Below are 21,295 nucleotides of genomic sequence, written 5' to 3'. Positions count from 1 at the left end.
CTATTGGAAAAATGTAGCTTTTTTTTATTCATAAAGATTTAGAGAAGTTAGCAAGTTCCCCTAAATCAGTTAAGAGGCTCCATTCCTCTTAATCAAAACAAAAAATGAGACATTCTGAGCAGCTACTCCAAGAAATGTCTTTTGGAGGAATACTGATAACCGTGACACCACATAGAACACTTAACTCGTCAAGAGATGTCATTTCAGAGTGGGGCCATTTAATCAGGCTCGAAACTTCCATTTGAGATGCCTTTTTAAGACGAGAACACCTGGTGTCCATGTTCTTCGATATGGAAAAAGCATATGACACACAACTTGGAGATTTAGAATTTTAAAAGACCTTTATAGCATCGGCCTTAGAGGTCAAGTCCCAACTTTTATCAAAAAATTTTTTCCCATCGACCTTTCCAAGTTTGTGTAGGATCTACCCTCTCTCTCTCTCTCTCTCAGCCCTTCAGCCAAGAAAAGGGAGGCACCTCAAGGATCAGTTTTATGTGTTATGCTTTTTGCCATCAAAGTGAATTCCATCACAGAACAACTTCCTCCAACTGTGCCCTCTACATTGACGACTTTAGCGTATTCTCTCAATTCTACAACGAGAGTAATTGAGAGGCAACTGCAACATGCCATTGGCCACCTAAATTCATGGGCAGTGAATGATGGCTTCAAGTCTGCGAAAGACCATTTGCATGCATTTCTGTTGCAAGCACAACCTTTCACCCTGAACCTGAACAATAAAGAGGCTTGGACAAAATGTTATTCCAGTAGTACCTGAGACTAGATTTTTGGGGGGGCTTGTATTCGATAGAAAGTCGACCTTTTTACAGCACATCTGTCAACTACATGTGAAGTGCACGAGAGGCTTGAATATCCTACATGCAATCTCTTCTAATTCTTGGGGCTGTAACTGGTGCATCTTGCTCTGCCTCTGTGTGCTCGTGTGATGTAAGTTAGATTATGGGTCACAGGTATATTCTTCTGCTAGATTCAGCATACTCTGATGGATGGGTCCCATCCACCATCAGGTGATTCATATTGCCAACAACATTTTGAACATCTCATGTCAGAGCCTCTATGTCAAAGTGAATGAGCCATTATTTTCACTTTGTAGGAAACAGTTGTCTCTACAGTATGCTTTGAAACTGAAATCCCTTCCAGATCACCCCATGTGGACACCCGTTTTTGAGCCATGTTGGGAAAATCTGTACAACACTTGCCAGACTGCCAATTATCCAAACGGTATTCGTTTGGATAATTGGCAAATTATCCAAACTCAGAGATTTGGACATAACATTAGATAACATTGCCCCATCTCCAGGGGAATGTTTTCCACCTTGGCATGCTCATGTCCCAAACTGCAACTTTTCTCTTAACAACTGGGGAAAGGACAGCACTCCATGTCAATAGACTCTGCTGTCTATTTGCAGTTCTTTTCAGCACACTGATCTGAACATTGACTTCTTGCCAGTCTATATAGATGGCTTGAAGTGAGAAATGTCTGTGGGATCTGTGGTATCTTCCCAGACAGCACCATATCTGAGCAGACCTCTCATGAATGCAGTGTATTCACTGCAGAGCTGCACGCCATTGAGTTAGCCTTGGATCATATAGAAACAATCCAATCCACCACCAAAAATGTGTTATATATACCAATTATCTCAGTTCATTGCAGGCTTTATCATTGTTGAAGTTCAATATTCATTCAGTCCTGTCCCAGATACAGCAGAAACTGTGCCTCCTCTCAATCAGATGTTGATGTTTGTCTGCTGGATCCCTGGGCCACATTAGGATCTTAGGGATCAGTGACCCTTTTTAACTCATACCTGTTAGTCCCCTATACAGGCAATTAATACGAAAGAAACTGATATCCCAGTGGCAACACTCATGGCATGGGCAGGCTGCAAACAAGCTATATGAGATTAAGCCTGTAATTGAATATTTACAGTCCAGTATATGCAGTAACTGAAAAGAGGAAGTTGTTCTATCTCGGCTCCGCATAGGACATTCACTTCACACACTTATCTGCTGAGGGCAGACGATCGTCCTATGTGTAGGAATTGCAACACCATTTTAACAGTCCGTCATATTTTAATTGAATGTACATATTTTAATAATGATCGTACCTCGTCATTTGTGTTTTATTCATCTCTGAGCTTTATACACTCAGACAGATTTTCATTTCAACAGACATGTCAGATATATTTAAGTTTTCACAACTTATTAATTTAAATAATTTTATCTAGAATATTTTATGCTCTATAACTGTTTTATATTGTACATTAATTTATTATGATATTGTATTTTATACCCTTTTGACTTAGTGCAATATAGCCTCAGATGCTAATGCACCATAAAACCACTAAACAAACAAACAAACCCTCTTTCTGAGCTATTTTCAGTCTATCCATGGCTGACTTCAGGTGGTGTTGGCAGCTCTTCGTCATCACTGTTCTTGTCTTGTCGGTGTTAGTCCAATGTGTGATCCTGAAGGAGTACGTTAGCACTGGGACTGCATTGGCATTTATGATTTTAACTGTTTCCTCCATTTAGATTTGCTTTGAGCAGGCTTCTGAGTCTGATGGGAGTTTTTTGGTCAGGCAGGCCTTGATTTCCTTGTGCTCTAATTGCTGGGCCTGCATCATCCCCAGGTATTTGTAGATCTCTCCCTCTGTCATGGCTTTGATCTCTTTACCAGTCTGTAGCTGGTAGTTTTGGCTGACTAATTTCCCCTGATGTAATCCATAGGTCTTGCATTTATGTATACCAAATTCCATCCTGATATCATTGCTGAATTCTTCGGTGATCTGGAGTAGTTGCTTCTCTGTTGCCACAGAGCTTGATATCATCTATGTACATCAGGTGGAAGAGGGTGTACAGGTTTTTCCTTCCTTCTTTGAAGTTATTATTATTATTAGGTGCGTGTAAGCCTGAGGCTTATGCTGTACCAGCCAAAAAAAAAATTTATCCAGCTCAGGACCCTGGGTGTGCCAAGCCCATACTCACCAGATATGAGCCCCTGGGGTTAAACACATACTTGCTGTTGTTGAGCATGGTGGATAGTAGGTTAAGTGCTAGACAGAACCACTGTTGGCTCAGGGCATCTCCCTGAAAGATTACTCTCCTGATGTCTGGTATTGATGTTCTCAACTTCGATGGTGGTACTCCATTCCGCCTTGGTTGCTTCTAGGAAGTTTGTCACTGTTGGATTGACTTTGTAGATTTTCAACGTGCCTATTAGTCAGCTATGAGGCACTGAGTATAAGGTGTTGCAGTAATCGATGTAGGCTATGTACAGGTTGCACTGCTTCTTGTAGGCTTGCTCTATAACTGTGGCATCTAGGGTTAATTGCTCCTTGCATCCTTTCTGCTGTTTGGCCATTTTATTCTGGCTCTCCAAGTGGTCTGATATGTTCATGGTTATGAAGCTGGTCAGGATTGTGTACATCATTGGGAGACAGGTGATTGGCCTGTATTTTTCCAGGTTTATTGTATCTTGGTCTTTAGCCTTCAGATATGATTCCTTGAACTTTGGGATTGTCTCTAGGTGCCTTATCATTCAAGTGAACTGCTCTGCTAGGTGCTTATGTGTTATTACTATTATTGCTACCCTAATACATCTCTTATAGGTGCCTCTGTGGGCAGGAGCAGCAGTGCATAGCACACGCTTCTTGATTAGACCGGGGTTCGAGCCTGTGACCACCAAATACAGAGGATGTGGAAAGGTCAGGGAATGACCACCACATATCCCTGGGAACAATATGGCCTTAGTTGCTAATGCTCCTAAAAAAAACCAAATAACAATAATAATAACATCTCTTATAGTTATTTACCTGTCATTCTCTTTGGCATGTAACTGCTGGAGATTGTCTAATTCATTGTCATTCCATGTACATAAAATTACAACATATCCCAACTTCTATCAAGGTGAATGCAAGTGCAACTTTGGTTGAGTCCCTTAATCTGAGTCTAATCTCAATTTTCTTAATGGAAACTTTCCTTTCTGCAATTAGCAATTTCCCTGAAGGGAAACTGCTAATTGTGAAGGAAATAGGGAACGTTTCTGTTAACAGTGAGCCCTTAAGGCCTGCACTGTGGAATTAGCAAAGACCCTTGCACCTCCTGTTCAAGTGAATTCCACACTTATAAAATAAATCCCCTCTCTCAACTAGGGCAAGCCAGGCACTGAGAACAACTTTCTTCTATAAGCCTTAGAGTCCCTCAAGTTAATCCACAAGCTTTTCATCATATAGTCCTTCCCATCATGTTTGGGCAGAATTGCAGACTCAACATTTTGACCTATTATGACCAGCATGACATTTCTTTCAAAGTCTTCAGTTTGTTTTTGTTCGAAGTATGTCCTTAGTTCCCTTAAGAACTGACAAGTTAAAGTGTAGAGAATATATATTTATTATGTATTCATGAATGACTACTGGTACGTGTAAGGCATTCAGCCATGAAGGTTTTGGATTTCACAGGCTCAATACTATATTTATTAAAGGTCCAGTGGAGAAACCATGAAATTGATTATCCAATTTTTTTCCCTTTTGTTTCTTTCCCCTAACTTCACTGAAATAAATACACATTGAACTGCAGAGATCAAAAGCATGTGAACATAATGAAATCATGATTTATGAACAAAGCAAAAAAAAAAGTAAATTTCATGTTATTATATATGATACTAACCACATTGACATTTTGCATAAAAACTTCCAGTCAAAACGTTTACAAATTCACCATTACATAAATTAATGTAATAGCAAATTTGTAGGATTGTTTTTTTTTTTGCAGAGTTTTTATGCATTACACCAGTGTAGTTGGAGTTTTGCAGGGTTGGCATGGATAATGTAAGCAATCCTGCTTGTTTTTTTTTTTTTTTTTTTTTTTTTCACAGATGCATCAAACTTGTGCGTGTTCCAGAATATCACTTTTGAAAAGGGGATAATTTATCTTTTATCTTATTTATATAGATAAAATAATAAATATGAGGTGCTACCCAAAATGTATTTATAAAATAAATTAGAGTAAACCTGGATCTTATTTGCCACTGTCACCTTCTAGGTAGTCTCCTTGAGAGTGTAAACACTGATCCCAGTGTTTCTCCCAGCTGAACACTATGGCGAAAGTCCTTCTTTGCCATAGTGTTCAGCACTGCCTGTGATTTGGTTTGGATATCCTCTATGCTGTTAAATATTTGACCCTTCAGCTGGATTTTCATTTTGGAAAGAGGGAGAGAAGTTGCAGGGGGCTAAGTCTGGTGAATAGGGGGATGATTGTCATGTTGTTGGATGCCAAAAACTACGCCACAGCGAGAGATATGTGTGCCGACACATTGTTATGATGGACCCAGTTCTTTGTGCGCCACTTCTCTGGATGTTTCCTCCTAACGGCTTCCATTAATTGTCTCAGGACATCACAGTAGAATTTTGCATTGATGGTCTGGCCAGGAGGGACGATTTCCTTATGGATAATCCATCAATGTCCAAAAAACAGATCAGGATGGACTTCCCATTGCTCCTCACTTGTTGGGCTTTCTTCAGTTGGAATGATTGTTGCTTCGTTTCTGGGAAATCCCATATACCCAATTCTCGTCACTAGTGACGACTGTAGAAAGGAAATTTTGATAACTCCTGGCCCGTTCTTGAAGATCTCTGCTGACTTCCATGCTATGCTGCTTTTGATCTTCACTCAGTAACTGTGGCATGAACTTGGCTGCAGTCCTTCTCATGTTCAACTTGTCTGACACATGCTGTATGATAGTCATACAATGCCACAAATGTGGATGGTCCACTTGCGGTCTTCATGGATCGCTGCCCAAACTTTTGCAACATTTTTCGAGGTGGTGCTCAATGATGGACGCCCAGAGCAATCGTAGTCATCAACCAACATTCAACCATTTTTAAAACAGTTAAACAAAACTTGATGCAAGCACATTGCTCTCTCACATCAGCCATTGCGACAATCACAAATTACGTGAAACACACCTCCAAAGAACTGGGTATAAATATTCAATGACTCTATTCAGCCCGACACCACGTGGCACACTGATTCACAAAGGATGCATGCAGTGTTACCTAGCATTAGCATCACAAGTCCATACTAGACGTAGTTCCCGTGCAACATTCAAATTTCGGGAACATTTGGGTAGCACCTCGTGTATATGTTAATACCAGTTAATCATTTAATGCCTTTCAGGTTGCTACTAGATAGATCAAATTATAAATGAACTGAATACAATTCAGTTTATATATTTATGTGATTGAGACATGAACAATTGTTCATGCAGTGACTAAATTAGAAAATACAGAATCTTGTGGTGGGGGGGGGTCTTTCAAGAAGCAGATCATTGGTAATTACTTCAACACTGTATAAGAATGTACAGTATGTACAAATAATAAATGCAAATTACTGTAAAATTCTCTCGTTAATTTTTTCCTGCTTCCTTTCAGGCATAGATAGATTGCATTTAAAACTAATTATTTGAAAAAAAAAATATATATATAGACTTTAATCCCAGCTGTTTCGGATATCGTGGATTCCAACTATTTTGTAATGCTTACAATCTGAGAGATGAGTTTCATGAATGTCATAAAATGAAGCAGGAATGTGAGAAATGCCAAGTTAGGAAGGATATGTGGACTGATATTTTTAATGTCTAGAAAAAAGTTTTAAACTTCATAAAATTTATTGTAAATTGACTAGATAGGAATACAGTCTTAGAAAAGTGTGCATTATTGCAACTTAAACTTCACTTAGGTGGTGTGATGTTAAGTTGCAGTGGGCAAGTGCAATCCAGTATTTTTTTTTTTAAATTAAATTTGGTAGATAAACATTGCAAAAAAGTAATTTCAGAACTGGAATTATTTTAGTTTCAGTATTGCATACTTTTTTTCTTTTAGCTTGTAAATAGGAATATTTAAATTTTAAAATCATATGATTTTAAAATCCACATTTACTACCAATATATGTTTTTTATTGTGATTTATTGTTTTATTTTGTAGACTTGCTATGCTACCCCTAACCAAACTGGTTGGTTTGAAGTGGAATTAGAAAATGGAAAGCTTTTACATTCTAAAAAGGTTATAAATTAAGACTTACTTTTTTTTGTCTATTTAGATCTGACTTAGGATTAGTATTGACTGATGCTTCCAGTCACTAGCTACTGAGTATATAGTTGATTTTTGAAGTTGGGTTATTAAAAAATGCAAAGATTGGGCCCTGTTATAAAATTTATAGATGAAATCTGTAGTAACTTGGGTTAGCATCTTGCTCCCTCCTTTGAGCCATAGCCCTTCATTTCAAACAACCTTGGTCCCCAAGGTCTACCTCTCAGTGCCTTTCAAGTGTAATGTGAAGACTGCTGTGATTTTTAAGTAATCAACATATCAATAAAGTCTGTTTATAATATGTGAAATGACAAAAAAATGCCTTGGATGGGGTGGATATTCCTTATAGCTGTCTTGAAATCAGATTGGCAGTTCCTTTTGTTTTAATTTATGGCATGGTGTCTGTGCTTTAAAATAAAGTTTTTGTTGAGAAAGTTAAAAAAAAAAAAAATATATATATATATATATAACAAGGGAGTCACCTGACCTTTTTTTAAATGTTGAAATTCAGTCAGCATGTTTTATAGGTCTGGAAGTTGTTTAATAATAATAATGATACTTTTTTTAAAACATTTATTTTAAAATTTTCTACACAAATAGGAATACAAAACAGTAATACAGGTTGCAGTTCCCATTAATGTTGAAATTAAAAAAAAAAGTTAAGGTTTATAATAACATGTAACAATTAACATGTACATATTCAAAAACATAATGAATTAATTAAATTAGAAATCATTAAGCTGTCACAGTTTTTATGAATTGTTCTATTATGAAATGTTTTGAGCATATATTCACACATTTCTTGAATGTTTTGGTTGCCAATCCCAAGGTCCATTGAGCATCTTCCATATTCACTGGAATTTGTAGTTTATTTATTTATTAATTCAGTAGAGGATTTTCATTCCAGGACAGCAATTTTGCTATAAGGGTGTTCATTCTCTAACAGTTTTCAGTTAAGTAATATATCATTTACATATACAGGTTGCTAGACAAATCTCTTCGAATATTGACAATTCAATATTTTTATATAATCTGGTGACATTGAGAGAGAGAGAGTATTCAACCTAACAAGCCCTTAAATTACAAATGGCAGAGTCGCTGGAAATGATCCAACGAGAAGTCTACAGTTGGATAAATTGATATATTTTCTTTTGAAACAAAAACTCCTGGGATTAGTTTGAAGAGAATTACAGTATTCCACTACATTGTTTGGGAATAATATATTGGAATGTAGATAATTATTTAGGTCAAGCATTACTTTTTGGACCTCCAGGTTGGCATTTTGTACAGAGTCAGGAGTGTTTGAATGAACAAGGAGCTTAAGAGTTCTCAGCATTTACCAAAAATTTTGGATTTTCTGACAATATAATGGTTCAAGTGCTGAGGACAAAACTCCACCCTGCAGAACTCCTCTAGTTCCTTTAAAAGTTAGGTGTTCACTGTTGTGATAAACTAGCAGCACCCTATTGGTTAGGGTTCCAGCGAAGACCTAAAGGAAGTTTCCAGTAATACTGAAATGAAACTGCAGTATGTGCAGGAGAGCATTTACTGAGAGGTTGTCATATGCAGCCTTTAATGTCAAGGAAGATAACATCCAACCAGCTTTTATTGTGGAATGCCTTTTACATTTCAAAGAGTTTGGAGCAGGTTAGTGATAGTAGACTGCTCACTAGTGATATTGTAGAGATATGCAGGTCTATGGCTGAAACATTGATAAACTAGTCTTGTATGGATAACTTTCAGAAGAAAGCACCCAATTGAAATTGGTCTGTAATCATTCAGACATCGTGGGGATTTGGAATTGGTTTGACGTAGTAGGATTTCCAGATAAAAGACATGGATCCAGTTTTTAGAATTCAAACTGACAGAGTTTGAAGTTGGACGGTAAAAGGATGCTGACTGGTTGTGGGCACATGTTCAGACTGGTTTGGAAGAGAGAGGGGGAATTACAGAAGCCAGTTCAGAAGGACATTGCCAGTGAAATATAGAAAAGATATGCAGCAGAAACAAAGTCTAGGCAACAGAGTGGAGAGACTGTAAAAGATGAGTCATTAATTAACCTAACTATGCTCTTTTCAAAGGAGTTGAGAAGCCTGAGAAAGGTTATGGGGCACCACTCCAAATGTGAGAACAATATTCCATGGTAGGGCAGACTTCAGATTTGTACAGAGTTGAGTAGCTGTTTAGAAGAAAAGTAAGGGCGAGAGTGAAAAAGAAAACCCAATTTTTTAGAAGCAGAGGAAGCAATATTTGTAATGTGCTTATGCCAAGAGAGATTAGAAGTTAGAGTAATTCCTAATAGAGATATTTGATCTTGTTTAGAAATTTGAGTATAGGAGCAGAAGAATCCTTTATATGAGATATGACAAGACTGAGTTTTAGGAGGATTGAAATTAACTAAGTTATATCTTTCCTCCACTCGACAATTACCTAAAGATCAACATTTAAGGAATTGGGTGGATATTCGAAAGATGCTCTTTGTGCAGGGCAAGGTTTTTCAAAGTGAAAGGTGGAATTCAATTTGCTACCATCAGCAAAACTGTGGAGAGGATTTACAGTCAATGGAAGGTCATTAATATACAAGAGGAAAAGAGTGGGATTAAAATAACCTTGGGGAACACCAGCATTGGTGGAAAAGTTAGAACACAGAGCCATCTACCATCACCCATAGTGAATGATAGAGGGAAAATGGGATAACCAATTACACAAAACAGTTGGCAGATCATAAGATGGAAGCTTATTTAGAAGACCTGTATGCCAAACACAATCAGAAGGCTTTGTAACATCAAGAGTAACTGCTTGAGCTTCAGCAAACTTTCCCATAACATATGGGTGACATAAGCCAGTACATCACCAGTGCATCTACACTGGTGATCATTGATCAGATAGAAGGTTTATAGGTAGTTTAGGAGTTGGCAGTTAATGGATTTCACCATTACTTTAGAAGTGCAATGGGACGATAAACTGGATGGGAGGGATTTGTCACATTTTTAGGAACTGGCTGGATGTGAGCAAATTTTCAAGCAGAAGGGAAAAATACAAGTGGAATAAGAAAGTGTAAAAAAGGTGACAAAGAACAGGAATAAGCACAGGAACACTGGTTTTGAGAAAAAAGTGAAAAATTACCACCAGGACCTGGTGCCTTTCTTAGCATAAAGACTGTTCAAAATTCTGACATCCTTTTGATGGAAGACTACAGGAGTCAATGAATGGATTGTACTGGGAATGGTAGAAGGTGGTTTACCAACATTAGAGATACAAGAGTCAGAAGAAAAGTAGGATGCTAGCAGGTCAGCTTTACCTTAGCTGAGTTGGCAGTAGAACCACCTAGGTTTTGACAGATTAGAGAAAGGCAAAGGTAGTGGCTAATAGCTTTGACAAGAGACCAGAATGCTCAACTATCCAGTTGAGCATTCTGGTCATTTGGACAAGGAGCAAATTTTCTACTCTTAGCCTATTCAAAATTTAGTTTGGACTGATTAAGAACTACCTTATCATTGTTGCGAACTTTGGTGTCATCAGAAAATGAACCTGTAGAGTTGGATGCAAGCCATTTGTGATATGTAACATCCTGAACAACCTTAGCACATTTATTGGAAAACAATTTCATCCCTACAAGAATTAATCCAACCAATGAAAAAAAAAAGAATAGAAATCTCACACATCATCCCATTTTGCATTCTTGTAATGCAAAACAAGAGGTTGAGAATGGCCATGAGAGAAAGGCTGCATTGAAGACGAGACCAAGTTGTGACCTGAGGTGGCTAGAGAACCACTCACTTCAAACCATGGTTTGTGAGAAAAAGATGTGTTTGGCTATGTGGTTAGGAATTGTCTGGTATTTTAGGTAAATGAACAATTTTGGTGGGGTCATTAATAATTAATACTTGTAAAAGCCTCTGTATTTCAACTAGCTGGATCTGTGTGACTAGAAATTACAAGCCAGCTGGAGTTTTAATTTTTTAATTCAACATTAAAATTACCAAGGAAAATTACCTCACTGGAAATCATCTCTTAGGAAAGTTGGACTGGAGAAAGTCAAGCTTCTAAGAAAGAAAGTCAGAGTTATAAGTGAATATCGGAATTGGGAGCATGATAGAGGAGGCAACAGATGAATCTGACAGAGGGAAAGAGATTTTAAGCCAGAGAAAATCAAAAAGAGGAGATTGCAAATTACTAAATCTTTGACAAGGAATATCAGAGCTCATATGCACAAGTACCAGTATGATGCAAAGGGAATCTTACAATGAATAATTAGGACAACTGAGATGAGCAGTGGTTGAATCAACCAATAATTGAGATTCTGTCAGAAAAAGTAAGTTGGCTAGGCAGACTACATGGAAATAGGTATAATTTAGATTGGAACTGAGACTACATACGTTTGTGAAATGAACAAGGAAGGTTTTGAATCTTTTTGCAGATAGGGTTTTTCCATTACTTTGAGTATTCGTAATGAATTCCATAGTAAGAAAGGTGGGAAGTACATGATGTTTGAAGTAGTGAAATTTTTGTGTATGGCATACACATGGCAAGAATATACCGAGCTCCATGATATAATGTGGCTTCCAAGAAAAGAAGACAGTACTAAGTGATTAGTGGAGTTCAGAGAATGACAGAGGCAACCAATGAATTCAACAGAATGGGATAGATTAAGCAAGAGAAAAACTGAAAATATGCAATTACTAAGTTGCTGGCAGGGAATATTATCAGATTGCACATGTACCACCTTTAAAGTGAAAGGAATCTTACAACCAATAATTGGGATTTTGTCAGAAAAAGTAAATGGGGCTAGGCAGACTAAGTGGAAATGGACATAATTGAGATTGGAACTGAGGCCAGTTATATTTGCGAAATGAATGAGGAAGTGTTTGGGAGGTTTGGGTCTTTTTGCAGTTAAGTTTATTTTGTTAGTTTGACTATTTGTGTTGAATTCACATGGGAAAGGCATGTATTAAGTAATGGAATTTTTGGATATGGCATATACACAACAAGAATATTCCCAGTTCCTTGAAATAACGTGGCCTCAACAATGTCCCTGAATACACACACTACAATATTCTCTCCAGTCACTATCTAACAGAATAGTCACAGCAAGATTATACTATACACTAGTTGATCTGGATGCCTCCTAGAGAGTTACCAATAGATTCAGCCTGGTGGACTATCTAGTGGTTGGCCAGAAAACCCCATATTAGAGCTGTACCCTTGAAAAGTAAGGAAGATTGGATCTCGTCGTTATGCCCATCATAGTCTCAAAAGACATCAATCATACTGCATGATGGAACAAATGGGAGGTTTCCAGAGTTTTCTCTGGAAACTAAACATGGTTTCATCACTTAAAGCCTCAAATAAGCAAACTGGTGGTATTGCACCAGTTGATGAGAATATCTACCACCTAGTGATATTATATACTATTTCATACGAATTTGCTATAGGGATTCATCATGGAATCCTTAGATGGAAAAATTCTAGAAACAGAAAAAAAGACAAGAGAGAGAGCAGGATGGAGTTTATGGTTTAATTGTGCATAAGATAGTTACAGTATATCTATAATGAAACCTCTAAGATCAAACAAGCAAAAGCCAAGTACACAAGATCACTGAACTAAGATTGAAAATAAGTTCTATTAGTACTTGAAGGGGGGAAAAAAAAAAAAAATCATGTTTCACAATGTTGCTTTCTAATTATAAACTGAGAAGAATTTTCATAGTAAAACCATGAATGATAATTACTATAATTCCGCGGAATTACTAAGAAAACTTAATTTACCCCTATAAATTATTAAGTATTCCCAGTATCCCTGGGTTCCAATATTGCCTTCTCTCTGATAGAATTTTCTCAACATTAACCAATCACAATGAGCTCAGTTCAATATTCCAGACAAATCAAGGGTAGTGGCAATTACAGACCACACTCTTGGTGCGCTTACTTTAATGTGTTGATTTCCTTATAAATACAAGTATTATTAATAATGAAGTTATATGTATAATCACTGGTGTTTTACAGCCCTATCTTCAAGCTAAATATAAATTGTTAGTCATCCTACAGTCAACATGTGGCATAGTTTGGAATAGCTATTGTGATTAAATGGCAAATATATTACTTTATATTGTGGTAAAGACACTTGTGTGCTCTGGATTCATTTTGTATAATCTATTATGGAGCACATAATAGATTACAGTGAAACGAAAAGTAAAATAAATTAAAGGACAGGTTTAATGTTAAATAGTAAAACAGAATATGTCAAATACATAGAATACAAAAATCATCCGGTTATTATGGTAACCTTCATCAGTTGAACTGAAAGTTAGCATTAGTAGAGGCATTTGATGCAAGAAAGCAAGCTTATGCATCATCAGCCAAAAAAAAATAATAAATAAAAAATAACCACTTCCACTTCACCCCTCTGTTCGTTCGAAATACCTGTCCAGCTGAGCCTTAAACTTATTCAGGCTATCAACTTCCATGACAAGTGATGGAAGTCTGTTCCACCAACCAACCACCCGCTGGCTAAAGGCAAATTTCCACACATCTGTCTTTCCTCAATTCAAATTTATGCCCTCTCAGGTGATTATTCTGAGCAAGAGGAAGAATCCCATCAGCATTGAGTATGCTCAAACCATTCAAGGCTTTATACACCTCTATCAGATCACCTCGCTGGTGCCTAGTCTCCAGATACTGTAATTTGCAAAACTTAAGCCTTTCTTCGTAAGAGCACCCATTTGTTCTATTCACTAATCTTGTTGCCCTTCTCTGTACTCGTTCCAGCAGCTCTACATCCTTCTTGAAATGAGGCCTCCAGGCCTGTATACACTACTCTAAGTGAGCCCTGACCATTGCCTTATACAAGGGAATAATCACCTCCTTATCCCTGCTAGAAAAATTCCTGTATATCATTGATAAGACACCATGAGCTACTCTTGCAGCCCGTCTGCACTGCTCAGAGAACTTCATATCTGCCTGCACAGTTACTCCCAGGTCCCTTTCATTCTCTACCATTGTCTGTGTAGTACCACAGAGTTGATACATTGCTCTGGGGTTACTGTTTCCCATATGTAGTACTTTAGATTTGTCAATGTTAAACTTCATTTGCCACCTCTCAGCCCATCTGCTCAACCTTTCCAGATCCTGTTGCAGCAGCATAGTGTCAGTAGTGTCTTTGACAACCCTGCCAACCTTCGTATCGTCTGCAAACTTGGACATTAAGCTTGATATACCATCATCAATATCATTTATAAATACAGAAAACAATAATGGACCAATACTGAACCCTGAGGGACTCCACTAATAACATTAGTCCACGTTGAGCAGTGTCCATTGATTACCACTCTCTGTCTTCTCCCCCTCAACCACCTTGATCCATAGCAGCAATTTGCCTCCAATGCCACACTGCTCCAATTTGTGCAACAGTCTTCCATGTGCAACAGTATCAAAAGCCTTTCTAAGATCCAAGTATATAATATCAAAGTTATTCCCTGCATCCAGTTCTTTTGTGACTGCATCATAGTATCCAATCAAATTGGTCAGGCAAGACTTCCCCTTAACAAAACCATGCTGTGTCTGAGCTATAACTGATTGTCTAGATGATCCTGCAGTGCTTCTTTAACTAGTGCCTCCATTAATTTTCCTGGAACAGAAGTTAAACTCACAGGTCTATAATTACTTGTGTCAGCCTTTGATCCTCCTTTGTGAATTGGGGTTAAATTTGCACATCTCCAGTCTATGGGTACCTCCCCTGAGTCCAAAGAAGCTCTCATAATTATGGCTAGGGGTTTGCTTACTTCCTTTGCTGCCTCCTTTAATATAACTGGATAGATCCCATCCACCCTGGGTGCCTTTTTTATGTTTATCCTCAACAATTTCTCCTCCACTTTACTCTCAGTTATTACAAGATTCTCTGGCTTACTGCTAGAGTTGAATACACCTCTGGCATTCCCCCTCGCTGAATAACTCCTCATGTGTGAATGTCGATGCAAAATATTCATTTAGTTTGTTAGCTACCTGAGCAGGATCATCAACAGTTGACCCATTGATATCAAGTGGACCAATCTGATTCATCCCCTTCCTTCTAGAGTTTACATAAGTAAAGAACTCTTTGCTGTTTTTCTTTGCATCCCTTGCCAAAGATTTCTCTTATCTGGGAAATTAAAATCCCCCATTATAAGACTCTAATTTACTGGCCCACTCTATTTCCCTGTACAGTTTCTTATTATACTCATCAGAGTCATTAGGCCTATAGCACACTCCTACTCTCAATTTTGATCTCCCAATGCTTATGTCACACCAAACTGACTCGACACTGCACTGTCCAGCGACGTCTACTGGCTTCACTTCCTTGGATTTTATGTATTTCTTAACTAATAGCATAACCCCTCCTCCCTTCCTATCCTGTCTATCCTTTCTGTAGACATTGTACTCCCCAAATTCTAGTTCTGCATTCCTTATATCTGTGTTTACTTGTACCCCAATAATTCCCAGCAGTCTCTGAAATATCCTGCATCTTATTTTCCAGGCTGCTGCTCATTCCAATAGCAGCAGTGCAAGAATCACTTTCACCTCTGCCAGTGGGCTACTGTTAATCTATTAGTCCTTGTATCCCCCCCCCAATCTAGCAGTTTTCCGACCCACCTAACACTGCCTCGATAGCATCAGCAAACATTCTTGCACCCTTTCTATTTAAGTGTATCCCATCCCTGTAGAAGCAGTCTCTCCTGTTAACAAGTACATTCCAGGCTGAAAAAAAATTCTACCCCTTGAGCCTTGCACAATCTTTCCAGGGCCGAATTGATCGACAAGGCTCTCATCATATACTCCCTCCTATCGTGCCTGGGCAGAATTGCAGACACTTTCAAGTTCAACCCTAATTCACGGCTTTTTTTCAACAGTGACCTGTACTTGTTAAGTAATTCTGCCGGTCTCCTACTCTTAATATCATTAGTGCCAACGTGTACAACTATATCACCTTTTGTGCCCTTAAAAGATGATATCCACTCTACGTCATCAACCTTTGCCCCTGGCAGACATACCCTTGTCCTGTTCCACCTATCCTTTTTACAAAGCATGTTTCCTGTTTCCCTGAACAGGAATTAATTACCAAAATATTAGCAAGTTTGCTTTATTACCAAAATATTAGCAAGTTTAGGGCTGTCCATCATGAATACTCGAATGAATTGGGTGCCTCTGCTATGGCAGTATTAGCATTAGTTGGGGCATATGATGCAAGAAAGCAAGCTTATGCAGCATCAGCCAAAAAAAAAAAAAAAAAAAAAAAACACCTTCCCATTTCACCCATTCAGTCACTCCAAATGGGTGTCTAGTTCAGCCTTAAATTTATTTAAACTATCAACTTCCACAACAACAGATGGAAGTCTGTTCCAGCAATCAACTACCTGCTGGCTAAAGGCAAACTTCTGCACATCTATTCTACAGCTGTCTTTCCTCAATTTGAATCTATGTTCCCTCGGGTTCATAATCTGAGCAAGCAGAAGTATCCTATCAGCATTGCACCTGCTCAAACCATTCAAGGCCTTATAAACCTCAATCAGATCACCTCGCAAGTGCCTAGTCTCCAGATGCTGCAACTTGCAGAACAAGCCTTTCTTGGTAAAAGCACTCCTTTATTCCTCTCACCAATCTTGTTGCCCTTCTCTGTACTTTTTCTAGCAACTCTACATCCTTCCTAAAATGAGGCCTACAGACCTGTATGCAGTACTCAAGGTTGGCCTGACCATTGCCACATACAAAGAGATAATCACCTCCTTGTTTCTGCTAGCAAAATTCCTATACGGGCAACTATCAGTTTACGAACGAATTCTGTTCCAAGACGTTATGTGTATCTTGCATTCCTGAGCTTTTGTGATATGTATCGTATACATTAGCAGCCATTTTAAAGCATTAAAACCATGTAATAAAAATCGAATGGTCTATACAGTGTTTTATTATAATGTATGTATGCATTATGGTTTATCGTATACGATATGTAATGTAAAATAAGAAAAGAATGAAAAAACAAGACGTCATACTTCTTAATTTTAATTAAAAACAGAGTTACAAAATAGAAATAAAGAAAATTAGTACTAACATAATATAAATACTGTACATACATATGTATTCAACTTTTGCTCATCAATATCTTCATCAGACTTCAACATTCTATGTGGCGTGGCATGTAAACCAACAGTTTTTTTTTACTGGCTAGATTAGTTTTATTAACCAAAAACAGTTCAGTGTAATTATCTTATTAATTTTCTGATAATTATTGTAATAAATACATTTTTTAAAAGTTTATTTATATAAATCTTACAATTATGTTCACTATACGTTTGCCATTTTGTTTTATAAGGAATATCTATTGGCGACTTTAAGAAATTTTGAATGAATTATAACGTTCATAAACTGAGAGTTGCCTGTATATCATTGACAAAACACGACCTGCTCTGGCAGCCCCTCTGCACTGTTCAGAGAACTTCATTTCTGACTACACAATTACTCCCAGGTGTTTTTCATTCTCCACCTCCCTGAATGGAGTATCACACAGTTGATATGTTTCTCTTGGGTTACTGCTATAAGAATATGCAGTACTTTGCATTTGTCAATGTTAAATTTCAGTTTCCACTTCTCAGCCCATCTGCCTAACTTTTCTAGATCCTGTTGCAGTAGCATACTGTCTACTATCATTAACAATCCTGCCAGCCTTGGTGTCATATGCAAATTTGTACATTAAGCCTGATATACCGTTATCGATATCATTGATAAATACACAAAACAACACTGGGCCCAGCACCGAATCCTGGGGGACTCCCCTAATAACATTAGTCCATGTAGAGCAGTGTCCATTTATTACCACTCTTTGCCATCTCCCACTCAACCACCATCCTTTTATCCCTTGCAGCAAGTTGCTGCAAGGGATAAAAGTGGTAATGCCATACCACTACAATTTGTACAGCAGTCTTCCATGTGCAACAGTATCAAAAGATTTTCTGAAATCCAAGTATATCATATCAAAATTATTAATTTTTTTTTTTTTTTTTTTTTTTGCATCCAGTTCCTTTGTGCTGACCACATTGTAGTATCCAGTCAAATTGGTCAGCCAAGACTTCCCCTTAACAAATCCATGCTGTGTGTAACTGTTACTGCAGTCTTGTGTAGGTGATCCTGCATCACTTCTTTAACCAGTGTCTCCATTATTTGCCATGGAACAGAAGTTAAACTAACAGACCTTTGAACCTTTGAACCCCCCCTTTGTGAATCGGGGATACATTTGCACCTCTGCCGTCCACGGGGACCTCCCATGAATCTAAGGATGCTCTCATAATTATGGCTAAGGGTTTGCTAATTTCCCTCACTGCCTCCTTCAGTAATAACTGGACAGATTCCATCTGCCCCAGGTACCTTTAAGTTTTTCTCTTCCACTTTGCTCTCCGTTATTACAAAATCATTTAGCTCCCTGTTACAGTTTAGTAAGCTTCTGTCCTCCCCTTCCTTACAGAATCCCTCATAATTAATGCATAAAGATTGTATGAAGTATAATGTATAAAAGTATAATGTAATCATGTATAAAGATTACTGCCATAGCATACCAGTCTGAGGGCATTGATGAGATCTCTGTTTGATGATCAAGAATACAGCCATTTGTATTACTGAAGTTGCTACACAATTGAACCTTTCATGGTCAACCATATGTGGTCATATGCAACTTATACAGGTACTATAAGTTGTATAACTATATTTTAAATATATTGCATGAACTGACCTCATGATACTGGGAAACATTTGGGTTTTGCTGTTCAATTCCTGGCTATGATAGAAGTGGATAGTATAGGATTTTGAACATTCTTCAGACTGGTAGGACACCTCACATCTGTGTGAAGTGTCCTGCCAGAGGTGAAACCACAAAGTAATGTGGTTTCACCTCTATGTTCATAATAGTACTATTCTTTGGGGATGTTGAACCACAGTCCTATCACATATAGTGTGACTGGTGCATGATAACTTGAATTCCTCACCCCAGTGTATTCTTTCCACCCTTCAAGCTCGAGGCTGCTTGGGTACAGCAATTTTGTGCAGGATAGAGAGCACCACTTGCATATTGCTTGCCCAGTGACATGTTTCAGAGGTGCAGAATTTCCTATCTCCTTGCCACCTCATTTGCCCAATCCAGTTAATGTAATTTTTGGTTCATATTGACTGAGGTTGGGTTATTTGAAGGACCAAGCCTACCAGAACATGGCTGAAACCTCTAACAGACTTTAACAAAATAGCATAATAAGGCATATTGGCAACATTCCAAAATGATGCAAGCTATAACTGGCAATGTAGTCAGTATGACAGCTTAATTATAAGCTCTGTGCACATACATAATTGTTATAAGTACATAGTGCTTATGTATGCAGTAAAGTATAGTGTTTAAAATAGTAAATATTACTAAACTTAATCTAGACTTATTTGCTTTAATTATTATTAATATTGACCTATCCCCATTTCACTTATTTTAAGATTTTAATGTGTTACTGTTAATATTTTTAAATTTAATTTTTATTAATGAGATATTACATTTAAGAGTTAGATAATTATTTGGTAAAGATTCATTCCCTGATTCAAGTTCATCAAATGAAAATGAATTTTCCATTAATTTAAAGGTGGAAAATGGGATGTAGTGACCTGCGACAGTACATACATATATAGTATACATGTATGTCTATATTATAATAAACAGCCATTTTAAATGAACCATAATGAATTGAAATAAATATACAGTATAAAAAAAAAAATGAAACAAAATGATTCATTTACTGGTCAAAGTTAATGGCGCTAAGGTTCTGAGTCAAAGTAAGGAGTGTATGGATCTCTCAGCTTGAAGAAAGTGTAGATCTACAGAGCTTGTTGCTTTTTCTTCAGCTTCCTAGACAGGTCTGCTTATGTTGAGGTTGTATTCCATATTAGAATCATCTTTGAAAATACAAAACAGGTGAAGAGGAGGTCATGTTAGAGAAGGTGAGCACCTGAAACAAAAATTCTTCCTCTTCAATAATTAGAACAACAGTACTTTAATTTGTCACTATCAGCAATAACACTGATCTTATTAACATTGTAATTCTTTGACTCTCTGACAGTCTAGAGCATGTTCACAAGGATTCAGGATGTTGGCTGTAAGGAAGGTTGGGAAACACAGGCACTTGGCATGTTTTCTTTGTAACAAAAATTTGAAGTTTAACTGAGAAAGGGTATAAACTTTTTGCATTAATGTGCAACTTTGTTAAGTGAACTTTTGTCAAACACAGACAGTATATTAGCACAGTATTATACTTGGATTTCAGGAAAGCTTTTGATACTGTTGCACATGGAAGACTGCTGTACAAATTGGAGAGGTATGGCATTAAGAGTGAGTTGCTACAATGGATAGAAGGATGGCTGAGTGGGAGACGACAGAGTGATAATCAATGGACACTGCTCTTTGTGGACAATCTTAAGTTATAGGCACATTTTGGTCATAGCAGCCCTTGCGCCAATAAATCCCACTTCAACAACTTTGTGGACAAATGTTATTAGTGGAGTTCCCCGGGGTTCGGTGTTGGTCCCATTGTTGTTTTGTATGTTTATCAATGATATTGATGAAGATATATCAGGTTTAATGCCCAAGTCTGCAGATGATACAAAGGTTGGCAGGGTTGTTAACAACAGTAAAGACAGTATGCTACTCCAACTGGATAAGTTGGGAAAGTGGGCTGAGAAGTGGCAACTGAATTTGACATTGACAAATGCAAAGTACTGCATATGGGTAGCAATAACTGCAGAGAAACATACCTGGGGGTAATTGTGCAGTCAAATATGAAGTTTGCTGAGTAGTGCAGATGGGCTACCAGGGCAGGTCACGGAGGCTTGTCAATGATATATAGGAATTTTGCTAGCAGGGATAGGGAGGTCATTATCCAAGGCAATGGTCAGGCCACACCTAGAGTACTGTGTACAGGTCTGGAGGCCTCATTTTAGGAAAGATGTAGAGTTGCTAGAACGAGTACAAAGAAGGGCAACAAGATTGGTGAGGGGAACAAAGGGGTGCTCTTACCAAGAAAGGCTTAAGTTCTGCAAATTGCAGTGCCTGGAAAGTAGGCACCTGCAAGGTGATCTGATTGAGCTGTATAACACCTTGAATGGGTTGAGCAAGCTGAGTGCTGTTCGGATTCTTCCTCTTG

The 21,295-nt window shown here is 37.8% G+C and overlaps 1 long non-coding RNA gene across 1 annotated transcript in view; it reads left to right on the top strand.

The window, feature by feature from the left end:
• The window catches only part of LOC150084648 (uncharacterized), a 101,140-nt gene that overhangs the window by 65,176 nt on the left and 14,669 nt on the right, over positions 1-21,295 (top strand). Inside the window, exon 4 of the long non-coding RNA XR_016547070.1 lies at positions 6,999-7,076. This is a non-coding gene — a long non-coding RNA (uncharacterized LOC150084648). The remainder of the gene's footprint in view (positions 1-6,998; positions 7,077-21,295) is intronic.

Source organism: Mastigoproctus giganteus, chromosome 6 (assembly GCF_048544385.1).
Source record: "Mastigoproctus giganteus isolate SK-2022 chromosome 6, ASM4854438v1, whole genome shotgun sequence".
Taxonomy (NCBI): Eukaryota; Metazoa; Arthropoda; class Arachnida; order Uropygi; family Thelyphonidae; genus Mastigoproctus; species Mastigoproctus giganteus.
Note: the sequence above shows the minus strand (reverse complement) of the source record. Positions and strands in the feature narration are given on the sequence as shown.